Genomic DNA, 14,422 nt, shown 5'->3' with positions numbered 1-14,422 from the left:
TAGGTCCCTTGATGGTTTTAGACTATTTCATTTTCAGAATATAGAGCGCCAGAGAGTGTTTGTTTTAAGGTATGTAACAACTTTGAAAAGCATATTTGCAAATCTAACTCCTTATTTATTGCATCTGTTATATTAAAAAGTATATATTGAACTGATAATTTGTCAATAAAATTTTATTATTATTACAAATTAAATTAGGTTAAAGAAGATGTTACTTTATATCTTTATCTCTCTCTTTAATTTACTCATTTAAATGTACATATTAAAAAGTAAATTCAGGTGTTGATAAAAAAACAACCTTTAAAATTAAAACAAGGATAACAACATCCATAAGTAGCGAAGCACAAAAAATGAATGGGCAAACAGACAAAGTGAGTTACAAAAGACACGTATAGTTTGTAAAACAACGAAAGTATGAGAGAGAAAATCACACCCCCCCCCCCCATAGTGTTACGGACTGAGTGACTGATGGACGGACATACAAAGTGTATTATAGAGCATCTTCGGTATTTTACCCACTTTTAACTGCCATTACCTCATCAGAAAGCCCTTGACCTTATCCCTCAATTCGAACGTTATCATAGGTTGTATAATTTAGCTTGATTCACTTCACTAAGAAGGGTTTGCTTTTGAGTTTTTTTTGTATTAAGAACGAAAAGGGAAACGAAATCTTTAGGAAATACAATTAAAAAATCTTCAAAAATTAGGTGAGGACGTTATCAATCGGGATATGAACTTTAAAAGATCAAATAGTAATGACATTTAGCTTGCTTTATACTTTATCTAGAAAAATAAATATTTGAAATAACATTTTTTATTAAAATGATACAGTTGTTATCATAATAGTCAATAATATTATCTAAATGGAAAAACCTCATGCAAAATTTAATAAAAAATAACGAATATTTTGTAAAAACTACCTAAAGACTACAAAAAAATATTTACCAGATATCTAAACTTTGAAGCAAGCCGTGCCTAAGCCTGAAATTTCAATCAGATAGTGTGATAAAAAGATTTCTCGACACGATGATTGTCTGTTTAGGAACAGGTTTAGAGATACAGATAAATTTAAAAGTTTTAGTATGGCGATTTCATTGAGGCTTATACGTGCTCATTTAGTTGTCTTAAAAACTTTGGGGACATTTAATAACATTGATTGGTTTGTACAGACTAGCAATGTCCAACTCAACAATTTCAAGCTACAAGAATGGGTAATATTGTTTCTCATAATTGGGGAAGTACATCAATTAATCGTCCAATTTCTTACTATTAAAGAAATTAGGTAGCCTATTAAAGCTCCTCGACTTTATCAACAGAGAAACGCATTTGAATATTTTTTTGCACATTTCAAGTATAAAAAATTGCATATTATTGACATACGCTTTCGCTCACACGCAAAATATACAAACATGAATATATACTTTTTAAAAGCAGTGAATTGTTACTGATCTTAATCATAAATACATTACTAAATTTGCCCTTAAAAAATAGGCAAAAACACCATAGAACCATTAGTACTTTCTATGAAAAGCAGAACTTTATTCGTTTAGTGATTGGACGGACTAATGATCAAACAAGATATAAATAATGAAATAAATACTAAAAACATCAATTTAAATGATAAAACTTGAAAAATGAAAAGTAAAAATTCACGTCATCATACTTCAAGAAAAATTGCAAAAACAAAGGTATTTTGCAGATAGTATTATTCTGCTGTTGTTATATAGTGAAGAACAGGGAAGTGGATTGTAACTGAGAGCGGAGTGAGAGAGAGAGTGTCAGAGGAGAGAGAGAGTGGAGTTCTGTAGTTTCTGTGCCCACAGGGCCTAGGCCTTACAATGTGGGTTATATGCAGCAAATTCAAATTTTAGCAAAAGCAAAATAAAGTATTGACTTGTCCTATCCTATTATATAGAATAGTAAGCTTTTTTGTCTGTAGCGAAGGATCTCGCCAACCGCTGAACTGATTTATTTCTTCTTTACATTGTATTTTCTTATAGGTCCAAAGAAGGGATTTAACTATTTTGTTGGAGGGTATTTCCACTCATAAAAAGTTGTTTTTACTTTTTCTCTTAAAACTTAAAATGGCCGTAGAGGCTTCTAGGGGCGCAGCCGCTAGAACTTGATAATTAAAAACCTAAAATTCCTTCAATGATCGCTTGGTGATATGAATTCATGGTGCTTTCCCTCAATGTCCCCAAAGTGCCCGACGAACACTTAAACCTCCTCCTATATTTTCATATAAATTGAAACTAAAGGAAGATATTTTTTTCTACTTTGCCTAACCCCTGATGGGATCCCTAACCCTGAGGGGCTTATACCTGCAGTGTTCTAGAGCCAAAAAAGTTTTGGTATTGGGTATAATAAAAAATCTAATATTTTTACAAAAAATTTACTCACAAATTTGTTTCAGGAGTTTCTCTCACCCCATTAGACGCCAACAAATAAATTTTACATATCACTTTGGAAATTTACAACCCTTAAAGAATGCTTACTAGAGAAAAAACAGTAGTAATTGATTATCAGCTTAAAATTAAAACTTTATTTTGACCAAGGAAGAAAATAAAAAAATAAAAAAATGTAATACATTTAAATATTTTAAAAATAATTTAAGTGTTTGATAGCATTGGAAGTTTCCAAATCAACCATTTTATGTCTTAATGTTTTTTTAATCTCAGGGTAAGTGCACTGCTTGTTAAGGCCAAGCAGGGTTAATGTCTCTGAAGAGGCTAGGCACAAAAAAAATAAGAAAATATAGGAAGGGTAATTATATGAAATACGATTGTATAAAAAAAACTTTTTTAATTGGCATAATCTTAATTGATACATTTTAGTGTATCTAGTAGTTTTAGTTATAGACTCTATCCTATAATATAATAAGATGTCGATAACTTCTGAACCGATTAAGTTTTAGGCAAACTTAATTTAGATCTTGGGATGGTTTTAGGCTATTTTTTGCCCTTCACAGAGCCCCTAGATATTAGGGGCGTAGCCATTAGTAATATTTGGTTGAGGCATACCATCTGTGAAAAACCCAATACCTTTCCAACACATCTTGAGCGTAATAGTCCTTCGAGAGGAAATGCGTTATAAGCATATGTATACACAGAACACAGTATGCTAAAATACAAACCAAGTTGAGGGAAATATATTGGTCAATACGTTCCTCCATAGTCCAGGGAGGTGATGGAGTATAGTTATATTAATTAGCCAGCTAGGACAAATATTTTATCAGGTTATGCGAGAATATCTCACAATATCTACGTATTTTATATCTATAAGATCAATATTAAATCAATTTCATTTTTAAAATTGAAATATTATTTTTGAAGAAAATAATTCTTAATTTCTTAACAAGGACGATTGCCTACGATATCAATGAAGCTACTTGAAGTTTATTATGAAAAGAAGGAAAAAATTGTGAATAAAAAAAACCTATCTTCCTAAGGAGGTTTTATTCAAATTGCAGACTAATGATCTATTTATTATAGTGTTGTTGTTTTTAGTTTCCAGTAATCATACATTCAACTTCTTTTGTTTTCTATGACAGTGTGCCAATTTACACGCCCTAGTACTAACTTCCGAGAGGATGTACTATGTGTGTACTGCGTTCTGGCCTCTAAGGGGCCATTCCCTGAAGAAGAGGGGGAGGGGGGTGTTATACATTTTGGTTTGTTTTCCCGGAAAATTGCGTAAAACCTTTTAGGTTTGAGATGAGATGCATATCAGGGTTCTAAAGAGATTAGACAATGGCCGGTAATTTGATATACATCCCCACTGATGATGCACAGAAACTTCCCTTTTTTGTAGTAATTAAATATTAGAGGGTGAAACGTTTGGATACTCAAAGTAATGAACCAACTCCTCAATAAAAACTTAATAAATGTCCCCAAGGTTGTTGAGAACGAATAGGAAAAAATCATTATAAAATTTTGGGGACTAGTGTAATAAACGGCCCAATGTCCCTCCCTCCCGAGATGCACATAACAATTTAATGCACACATTTTATACCTTATTGGATATTCGAGCACACGCACTTTAAGAAAGATTGGTTGGAATAAAACTAGTCAGTTTTCTAATAAGAGACAAATCTTTATAATAAAATAACAGGAAATCGCCCGTAGAAAAAATAGATTTATATACTTTTTCAAATTCAACTCCCTCCTCCCTAGGCCTCCCCTCTATAGGACATCTAGGGGCGTAGCCGCTCCTAATTATAATAGCAAAGGAAATCTAAATAATGAAATAAACAAACCCTATTCAATATATCCTGTATATTCAATATCGATTCTTGTTCAATTTTATAAAGTAGTAAAGTTTATGTTTGATTGTCATTTAAGATCTCTGTAACAACTGAACTGATTGATTTCTCCATTTAGGGAAGCTTTACATAGGTCCTAGAGGAATGTTTGTGCTTTTTTATTCATAAATCAAGGTCTTGGGTTGGGTTTGGGCTATTTTGTCGCTACCATTCACCTGCTAAAACAGAGCCTTTAGATACTAAGGACGAAGCCACTAGTTTTTAATAAAAAAATATGAGGCTTCTTATGAAGCCAATATTTATATAGAATTTATTTATAAATTAATATAAATAAACAGTTATTTACTTTAATTGTATGTTACTAAATTAGAAATAATATGAAAATTGATTTGATTAATAATAAATTGTTATTTATTCTAAGTGTATGCTGAAGCTAATTTAACTCTACCAATTTGACTAAATGTATCAATCAGTACATAACAAGGATGATAAGTAGCGAAGCACAAAATAAATCCTAATGGACAAGCGGACACAGTAAGTTATAGATCATATGTTTAGTTGCATAACTGAGAAAAAAGAGAGAATATGCAAAAACTCTGTAAGGCTGACAGACAGTCGGACAAAATTACATTCCCACCCCTAGCGTTACGGACTGTCTGACGGACGAACGGACAAACAAAGTGGATTTTAGAGTAGCTTTGCTACTAAAAACTGTTAAATAAAGACAATACATTTTCTAATTCATGAAATTTAATCATAATCCGCCAACAGTGCTTTGTGCAAATTTACCACAAATAAAAGGATGGGGTAACAATCAGATTTTGAGATTTGGTTTTTTTGAAGTAGTGTTAGTGGTTCCAGTTATCTTAAGGGATAATACAATGGACGATAAATTGATATACATAGTCCCCTGTTGATAAAAAACACTCCTTCTAGATTAAAACTATTGGTTAAAAGTTTGGCCACTACTAGTTAAAAACCATCAAATCAAATTTCAAAAAACTTGAAATGAGTATATTGCATGTAAAATAAGTGTAAAATTAGCATTAATTTATAGTTTAAAATCCTTTAGTATTATATTTATTTATAATTTAAATCCCTTTAGTATTATATTTAAATGTCTAAAGTTGTATTTTCAATTCGTTTTAGAATATTTTGTTTTAAATATCTTTATCTCTGTTTTAACATATGATCAAATTTCAAGTTGTTTTTAAAAAGAATCCTAGGAAATCCTTAAATCTATTTTAATCCTAATTACTCATGTATTATTTCATAATGTCTTACATCATCATAACTATTATATTTAGTGATTTGTTGACAATTTCAGCCAAGAAGTTTTCTATGTAAATTATAAAATTTACTATATTTTCTATTCAAAGCTTAAATTATAGGTAAGGTCTAAATCTAAGTATAATTTAACGTGCTCATTGCTTATGTAGGACATAATAACATTAAGAACAGGAATCAATAGAAAAAAATTGTAATGATAAAGATGGTTGAACATAATTTTGAATAGGAAACACAAAGAGAAAGAAAAAACGAGTCAAAGACTTTTTTAATTTGTTAGACCTTTAGGATTACAATATTACAAAATCTTGATTAGAAACACTATCTATTTTCCCTACTGAATTATCGTTCACTTGGTTTTCTACGATTATAAGATGTTGCTTTAATAATAAAAAAATATCCAAATCAATAGTGTTTTTATTATTGTACTGTTGATATGATTATGATTGTTTATAAAAAATTAATAAAAAATATACAGAAGTATTTAATAACCCTTAGTCATAAAGGAAGGAAATATTAAAATTTATGACTTCTGGACTCAAATAAATCATTTTAATTCCAACAATCAGCAAGAAAATATTTCAATCATTAATTTGCATGTTTTACTAATTTTGTTAACTGTTAAGCAGCACAAATACTCAACAATTTAAACTATTATTTATGTATATAAGGTGATTTCCATTGAAAAGCCATGCGAGCAGAGAACCTTCCCCTTTTTTTTACGATAATGTGAAAATTAGGCAGGTAGTTTATTATCTTTTTCGACGAAGACCAAAATACATAACTTTTGTGTCAATTTTGATTCCTGTGACGTCATATAATGAGGAAGATGAGAGGAGAAGTGGGAATGAAAACCCCTAAGAAAGAGATGGAGAATATGACGTCAAAAGCGGTGAACAAGTTATATATTTTGGTCTTCGTCTCTTTTTCTTCCCTAAATAGCCCAAAATAGCCTAACCTAGAGTAAGGTAACAATTAATACCATAAAAACTAACTTTATCCTAGAATATAAAGTAGTAAGGTATTTTTAAGATTTCGATAACTACTGAACCGATTGATTATTCCATTATAGGGTAGCTTCTCAAATGTCCCTTAATGGCTAAAGGCTATTTTAGATTTAAGTGTTAGTGTTGGCTTTGGGCTATTTAATTTTCTGTCTTACCCTAATCAGACGCAGCCGCTAGTTGTATTAAATAAGAGTTACTGCTAAAATATTTTTGTATTATAATACATCATCATTCTAATAATTAAAACAACAACCTTATGTTGACATAATACTAGCATAACAGACAGACGGGGATAATAAATACAGTTTTTGTCCTTATGTTACAGATTGCCAGAAATAGTGACCAACCATACCCAGACAGGGGTCAATATTTACGTAAACAAAACATTATCCAGTTTATAAAAGAAATATTGTGCTAAATTTTGTCTTAAGAAATGTAATTTATCAATGACAGAAAAAAAATCAGAGTATTCTTTTTCAGTTTTTTATTTAGCGTCTGATTTTTAATTTAAGGAATCATCTCATTTATGTCGAACTTTTCATTATATTTCTTATTTATATGAGGCACAATTTTGCAAATTGACTAACTTATAATCTAAACTAGAAAGTCCTACGTAAATATCAAACATGTTTTAAACCTATTTTGAATATTATTATATTGATGATTCGTAGAACGACCAAGCACGATGTTATGAATAAGGCTTGTATATAATCTTTATTATTTTCATAAATCCTGATGTCTGATTTGTGAAGCGTGGGTTTTATGGATGTTAATATCCTTGGTTTTATAACATTTATCATTGCCCTTAATTACCTAAATCTGGACGCAAAGGTGACCGAGTAATTAGTAGAAAGATGCATAATCCTTTAATATATCAAATCAGTGAATGCTTTTGTATAATTAGTCTTTTCGTTCACCTATTTGCATTTAGATACTGGATTAGATAAGTGTTAATACCATATTTTTTCTAAAGTAAATAACTATATGATTAATATATAAGCCAACAGTTAAAATTTTACGCCAAAAATAACACAGATTTGAGGAACTTTTAAATTCAGAAATAAAAAAGCAGTGCTTTTAAGATTAGAAATAAGAGGGGGAGAGGGGTTGGTTTAGTTTTCAGTATGTTTGTTTTCACTTCAGGTTAGGTTATATTAGGTAGAGGGTAGCCCATTAGATTAACACATCTCACCCCCTCCAGGTGTTTAGCATAAAGGAAAAAAAACAATCCCCTCATTATTTACAATTTGTGAAATACATCAATAGGGCAACACACCTTTCTAGAAATAATAAAAAAAACCTTACTACAAAAAGTAGAATAAAAAGGAACATAAATAACTATAAACTGGGCAAACTTTGTGGCAAGACTAAGCATCAAATATTTCTTAAACAGATTAATAATCCCTTATCTTGAAATTATTCTATTTACACAGCAATTAAAGTCAATAAAAGGAGGCAGCATTGATATTTAATCATTTGACGAAATAAGTATTGTTTAATAAATATAGAATGTCTAGATGGTCAATCCTTTATTTGGACCATTTGTATCACAGTGTAGGAACATTTTGAACGAATTATTGGTTTGAAGGTGTTCTTTATTTCATTTCTGCAACATCAGTTTTTTTCTTTTGATGAAGTCTTTGTATAGATTAATGCTTCTGATTGATCATCTAGTGCAATAAAACTATTGTATGTTGGAAATAGCGGAACTCTTATTTTAAAATTTCTATGGCTGTCAAAATGCATAAAAAAAAATTTCATAGAATCTTCAATTAATTGAAACAGTAAAAAATAAAATATATAAATAAAAGAAGGGTTGCTGTGCCTTAAGAGCAAACAGAAGAAAAGTGATCTTTAAAAGGGAAATAAAAGCTTAAATAACAGGGAGGCAGGGGACATTATAACTGGTTTCCAGAGTTTTATTTTAAGGTTTTCTGATTCGTTGGCCTAAAAACTTTAGAGACTTCTTTTAAATTTGATTTGTTGGTTCATTAAGTTGAGTGTCCAAACGTTTCAACCACCAATCATAATCTACGAAAGAGGTAATTTTGATTATCCAATAGGAATGTACATAAATTTTTGGCCATTGTCTTATCCATTTACATCTCTGCTAAAATATATCCGCAACCGTGACTTAACACGTAGCGAATTTGTTCTTCTTCGACATCGTTACTTAACCTAAAAGTAGACAAATTATAGAAAAGCTTTTCCTCAAATAACAAAAATAATAAGTCATTCTGTAAAAGGGTTAATGTCATTTTTTTCTTTAAATATAAATCTAACTTTTGTAATTTGCAAATTGAAATGAGGTTGCGTGATTTTTTAGCAAATGTTTCACTAATATAATGATTTTGATAGCTATTTATCGCATCGTATTATAGATAGCTTTCCACGAATATTAAAACGGAAAACGATATAGTTAAAACCAGTTTTGTTAGACCCGTTAGGTCGAAGAGTTAATATTATATTTTAAATCAATTGGGATGTGCATGACACATGTGCTCATTCTTTTCGTCTATGACGAAGCTTTTCTGATAATTTCGTCTGTAACTATTCTATATATTCATAATCTTTGGCTGAATTGTTTAACCCAATAAATAATGTTTGCTCTTAATAAATATCTAAATCCATAAACATATAGGTACAACTTCTTTAATTTATGATTTAAATTCTATTTAAATGAAGATAAGAATGTATTTAACATTGAAATTAATACTTCAAACCTTAGCCACTATCAGCCGCGAGGCTCCTTCAGATACCCGTTTAGCTTTTGAAATCCTAGGCCACCAAATTGTAAATTCAGCTACCCTCAGCCGCAGACACCTGACCAAACGGCTTTTTAGCTACTGTAACCACTGCAAAACCCAATCAAACAGTTTAGGCAAAATTCTAATAGCAGCAGCAAATAACCGTATGGATTTCGGAAAGCTGTTCAACTTGGATAAAGAATCAGCCACACTTTGTGTCAGCCATCCTCAGCCGCAGCCTACTTCAGTGACTTTCAGTCACCGCAGCTAATCCTTATCCGCAGCTATAAAATTTTCATTTAGTTGCAGCCATCCATAGTCATCCTTATCTGCAGCCACACAAATCCCACCAAGGCCACAGTCACCTTCAGCCGAAGCCACAGCTTTGCATTTAGCCTCAGTTACATTCTGTCACAACTTCGCATCTAAATGCGCGGCTGCCGACTCATGCTTTTAATGATGATTAGTAATAAATTATAATGTTCTAATAACATTTCATCTTTTATTTACTTTAAACGGACCTTTGAGTTGTTTTTGTGTAATTAAGTCATTAATAAAATTAATCATTAGTAACCATAAAATTATTAAATTCTCATAAAAAAAGTTAAGGATGTCTATCTGCCTGTAGATTATGATCTCTCTAACGGCTGGTTCTTCATTATAGTGAAGCTTATTATACAATGAAGATAAATCACCTACCCACCAAAAAAAATTTACTGTTACCTTTAAAGGCCTTTAGGGGCATTGACGTTATTTCTAATAAAAAATTAACAATTTTTGTTATTCTAATGCAAAATCTATCTTTATTGTCTGGACCGATTGTGTTGTTTGAGAATAAGGATTTACTTTGCAAGAGAATAATTTGATAGGCTACTTTGTAAAGAGCACACTGTATACAACTAACTTAGTCCGTCAGTATGTTGATCATACTGCAAAAAAATAACATATTTATACATAAAGGTTTTGTGATTTTTTATCAACCTCTCTTATATTTCTCCACTCCTCCTCTTTTTATGACCACTAAGCATCTGCTCTACAACCCACTTTGTCCATTTGTCAATACATGATTTTTTGTACTTAAATTTTTGTTAAATTTCTAGCAGGTAAACCATGAAATAAAGCTTTTAAATAAATTTTAAAACAGCCTAATTAAATATTCATCTTTAAAATATTTCGAACACCCAATATGGCTCAAATAGAACAAAAAATAAAAGATAACAATTTAAATTCATCATTTATCATGAAGGGAAAAAGTAAAAGGCAAAAAATCATTTTATTAATAGATCAGTAACTGAAATTTAAAAGGAAATCTATTAAAAATACTACCAATTAGATTGTTTTTTTTTAATGATTTTTAAAAGCGTATTAATAGATTTTTTTATTGCTTTTGGATTATACCTATTTTGTTTAAGAAGAAATTGCAATTACAATTTACACATTTATTCGATCATCATATTTTGAAAAATCATTTTAAAGGAACTATTCTTTCTCATTGGCAGCTGTGGCTCAATACAAATTAGCTGTTGGAGCTGCATGGTGCTCAATACAAATTTTCGGATGCAACTGATGGTTGGTGCATGTGGCTGGGTGTAGGTTACGGAAGGTGATTTCTGCGGCTGATGGTAGCAGTGGCTGAGTGTGACTCACGGTTGGTCTGGATACATCTACTGCTGAATCAAAATTGATGGCTGCAGCTGACTGATTCTTTCTTCTATCCACCCAGATTTCTCAAATCTATGCAATTGGATGAGCTGCGACTGCATGAAAATGCATGAATAAGTTCGGAGACGGAACCAGTTTCCTTGCCATTAATGGCTGTTGTGGCTGAGGCAGAGGCTTCTTGGATAGCTAAGAAAGTGGTACCACTGACAGGTGGCTGAATTCAAATTTTGTGCCTTTGGCTCAATCTGAGGTTTGTTGAAAGCAGCGCGCCTGACGGTTGGCTCAATTGAAATTTAGGGACTGTGGCTTAGAATTATTGGGTCGTTTCAAAGACGCGCGGCTAAAAAGGTTGTTGCTGCCGATCCCTGGATCTTTATCTTCACTGTCGATGTTTTTTAAAGTAAAGGAATATTTTTGTAAATTCTGAGTGTGGTCTTCTTAAACAAAATTGATAAAATGATGCTACTTTGTATTAAGCAAATATTTGTCTATCTTTTCACAGCTAGTTTCAACTGGATTCTCTCGTCCTAATTATTCAAATGTAGGATGCGCATGTAGCTTTGAGTTACTCAATTTACACAATGTATATGTATATTGTATCGTTTTACTAATTATTTATTTTTAATTCAGACATAAGAAAAAACTTCAATAAGACCAAAATCTTTTGAGTTTGGTTATCTTTTATTTCTATTCCTAGTATGTCTTCGAAACCGATTATTATCCGCTGGATGATTAGTACCAGTTCTTAGCCATACTGAAAAATCAGGAATAGCATCGTATTACAGAGAATTTTTCACAAATATTAAAATAAAAAAATTAATACCACACTCGGCGTTTTAGCTGGTTTGTATCTCAAAACTTTTCATTATGATAGCCGCGGACAGCTGTCTATAATGTGATACGATAAATGATAATTACATTACTTACAAACATAAACAAACGGGCTACATAGATCTAGACATATTGAACGAATTATTGAGAAGCAATGTCTCCAAGAATTGCAATGATTTTCCAATATTGCATAACAATGGTTGCTTATTTCCTATTATTGGGCTTTCTTTTTATTACATAACCTGTTATTGTTGCAATAAACCGGTCTAGGTGACATTAAAGGTCTTCTTAGTTTTATTTTGTTTTATTTATAAATATTATGATAATATTACTTTGCCTCCACCCCCCTCTAAGACTAAGCCTTTTTTTAGAAATTATATTTTACATTAAATATGATATTTTACCACAAAAAATAGTACAGAATCTTAACATTATATTATTAAATTAGTACAATTTATAACTATCAAATTTACAAGGTTATTATTATTTATTTTTGTATCTGCTAACATTTCCTTCAACTCCCCCCCTTTTTCCTTGGTCAATAGCTTAAAACCTGAAAGCCAAAAAAATCAGCCCCTATTCAACCAGCCGTTTAGAAAGATAACATTTTTGGTTGTATAAAATGGAATTTTGGAAAGTAATAATTTATTAATGAACCCTTGTCAATCTATTGGCCTATTTTGTTTTATTTTCTGTTGTTTCTAAATGATTTATGCAATTTTTCTCATATAATACAATACAACCAATTTTTTTTAAATAGCAAACTTATGATTTTATGTGGGACAAGAATATCTGGTTTATATCATGAGATATTATGTTACTAGATGCTTCTCCCCTATCCTCTAGGAGAGGGCGTTTGAGGTCATAAATTAGCCCTAAACCACATCAAGACATTTAAAAAGCTTCCAAGAAAAGTGTAAAGCCAGTCTGACGAGCAATTTTGAGATCTTTAGTTTCAGACAAAAATAAAAAAAGCATTTTTAAAAAATCGGTAATAGTTTTTAAACGGACATGGGCCTTTCCGGTACATGTACTAGATATAAGCTTTCTCTTTTAATTTTGAAATTTTTGTTTGATTTCGTTAGGAAAGAAGCTCTATAACTTGAGACGTCTGGTCATCTATAACGGGCTAATGGCAATTATTCGTATGGAATAAGCATAATCCTATAATTAACAATGTTCGTCTGACTGTATTTATGTTCTTAGTTGAATGGCAAATGAAACGTGCCTTCTGTCGTATGAGCAGCTAGGTTAGCAACTAACAACAGAGTTTAGAGTCATCTCCTTCTACTTTGCCTTCTGAACCTTGTCTTGGTTATTTATTCCAGGATTAGGTGGTTAGATTGGGTCATCCTGGCGTGACACCTGTAGAGAAGCTTCGCACCTATCCTGTATGTATCTATCTTTTTCATTATTTCAATAAATCTGTACAACTTCAATATTTGTTTTATTTTGGCAGTGTAAACAGTCTTAGTTTTAACTAAATAAGTATTTAATAGGCCGGCTATTGATTCCGCTCGCCCAACACTTTCCAAGCAATGGTTAATGTAAATATTGTTTTTTTTATATAAAATTTTCAAATTAATTTTAAAAAAATTAAAGGGGATGTTTATTTTTTTCAGGGGTGATTTCTGCTAGGAAGGCGGTAGTACCTTCCCTAATAATAGCCATAATCCTTCACAGAACCTATGAGAAGTTACATTGTAAATTTAAAAATTTCATCTATTTAAAGTGTTATTTTATTCTCATTTTCTGTATTCCGTCTTTTATATCTTTCTTATTGACCCTTTGACTTTTCCCTCTCTTACTCTCTCTCTTTCTCTCTCTTTCTCTCTCTCTCTCTCTCTCTCTCTCTCTCTCTCTCACTCTCACTCTCACTCTCACTCTCTCTCTCTCTTTCTCTCTCTCTCTCTCTCTCTCTCTCTCTCTCTCTCTCTCTCTCTCTCTCTCTCTTTTCTCTTCGCTTTCCCCTTTCAATGTCTCAGGGGAGGGGTGTATTGCTCCTAGAGTTAATATTATAACTTTTTTCACATGAGTGTTCCAGTATACAATGCATTGTGATTATGAGTTGAGTGACTTGGAGGACAGGCGGTGCAACCTTATAATTGTAGTGTTGGTGTAAAGTTTGGTTTCTAGGCTACGGACACAATATAAACCATGGACCATAGTTGTTAGTTAGTCCTACAATACAGACAATATTTCAATTAGCAAATCAGTTTACAATATCATGAATTAATACAAAAATAAAATAGATATAAATTGTCATTAACAGCAAAACCCTTTCATGACTGTTGGCATCCTATCAAGATGCAATTTGAGGGGTTTATTTTATTGAAATAATATAATATTATTAATATTAATAATGTAAGCTGTGATAAAAAGATCCCTTCTTTACATCAATACATCTATTACAAAGGTATACCTAAATGGGCAAAATGAAGTTATATTTATCTAACCCAATATTTTCAAGCTTTATAAAACGGATCATAGTACTATCGTACTTTGTGGAAGGTTAATCATAATTCTTTTATCCTTACAATTGTTGTATAGATTGGATGTTAATTTGCTATGAGCTATTTTCCTAACAATGTTGTATGCACACCCAGACCATGGAAAAACAAAAATTG

The 14,422-nt window shown here is 31.3% G+C and overlaps 1 protein-coding gene across 2 annotated transcripts in view; it reads left to right on the top strand.

Moving 5' to 3' along the window:
* Nucleotides 1-597: 597 nt before the first annotated feature.
* The window catches only part of LOC145313807 (glycogen [starch] synthase-like), a 144,689-nt gene continuing 130,864 nt past the window's right edge, over nucleotides 598-14,422 (top strand). For both annotated transcript variants that reach the window (XM_080153421.1, XM_080153420.1), the window contains exon 1: nucleotides 598-618. The gene's annotated coding sequence lies outside the window, so the exon portion shown is untranslated. The remainder of the gene's footprint in view (nucleotides 619-14,422) is intronic.

The sequence above is a fragment of the Acartia tonsa genome, chromosome 3 (genome assembly GCF_053477335.1).
Source record: "Acartia tonsa isolate MP-2025a chromosome 3, ASM5347733v1, whole genome shotgun sequence".
NCBI lineage: Eukaryota > Metazoa > Arthropoda > Copepoda > Calanoida > Acartiidae > Acartia > Acartia tonsa.
Note: the sequence above shows the minus strand (reverse complement) of the source record. Positions and strands in the feature narration are given on the sequence as shown.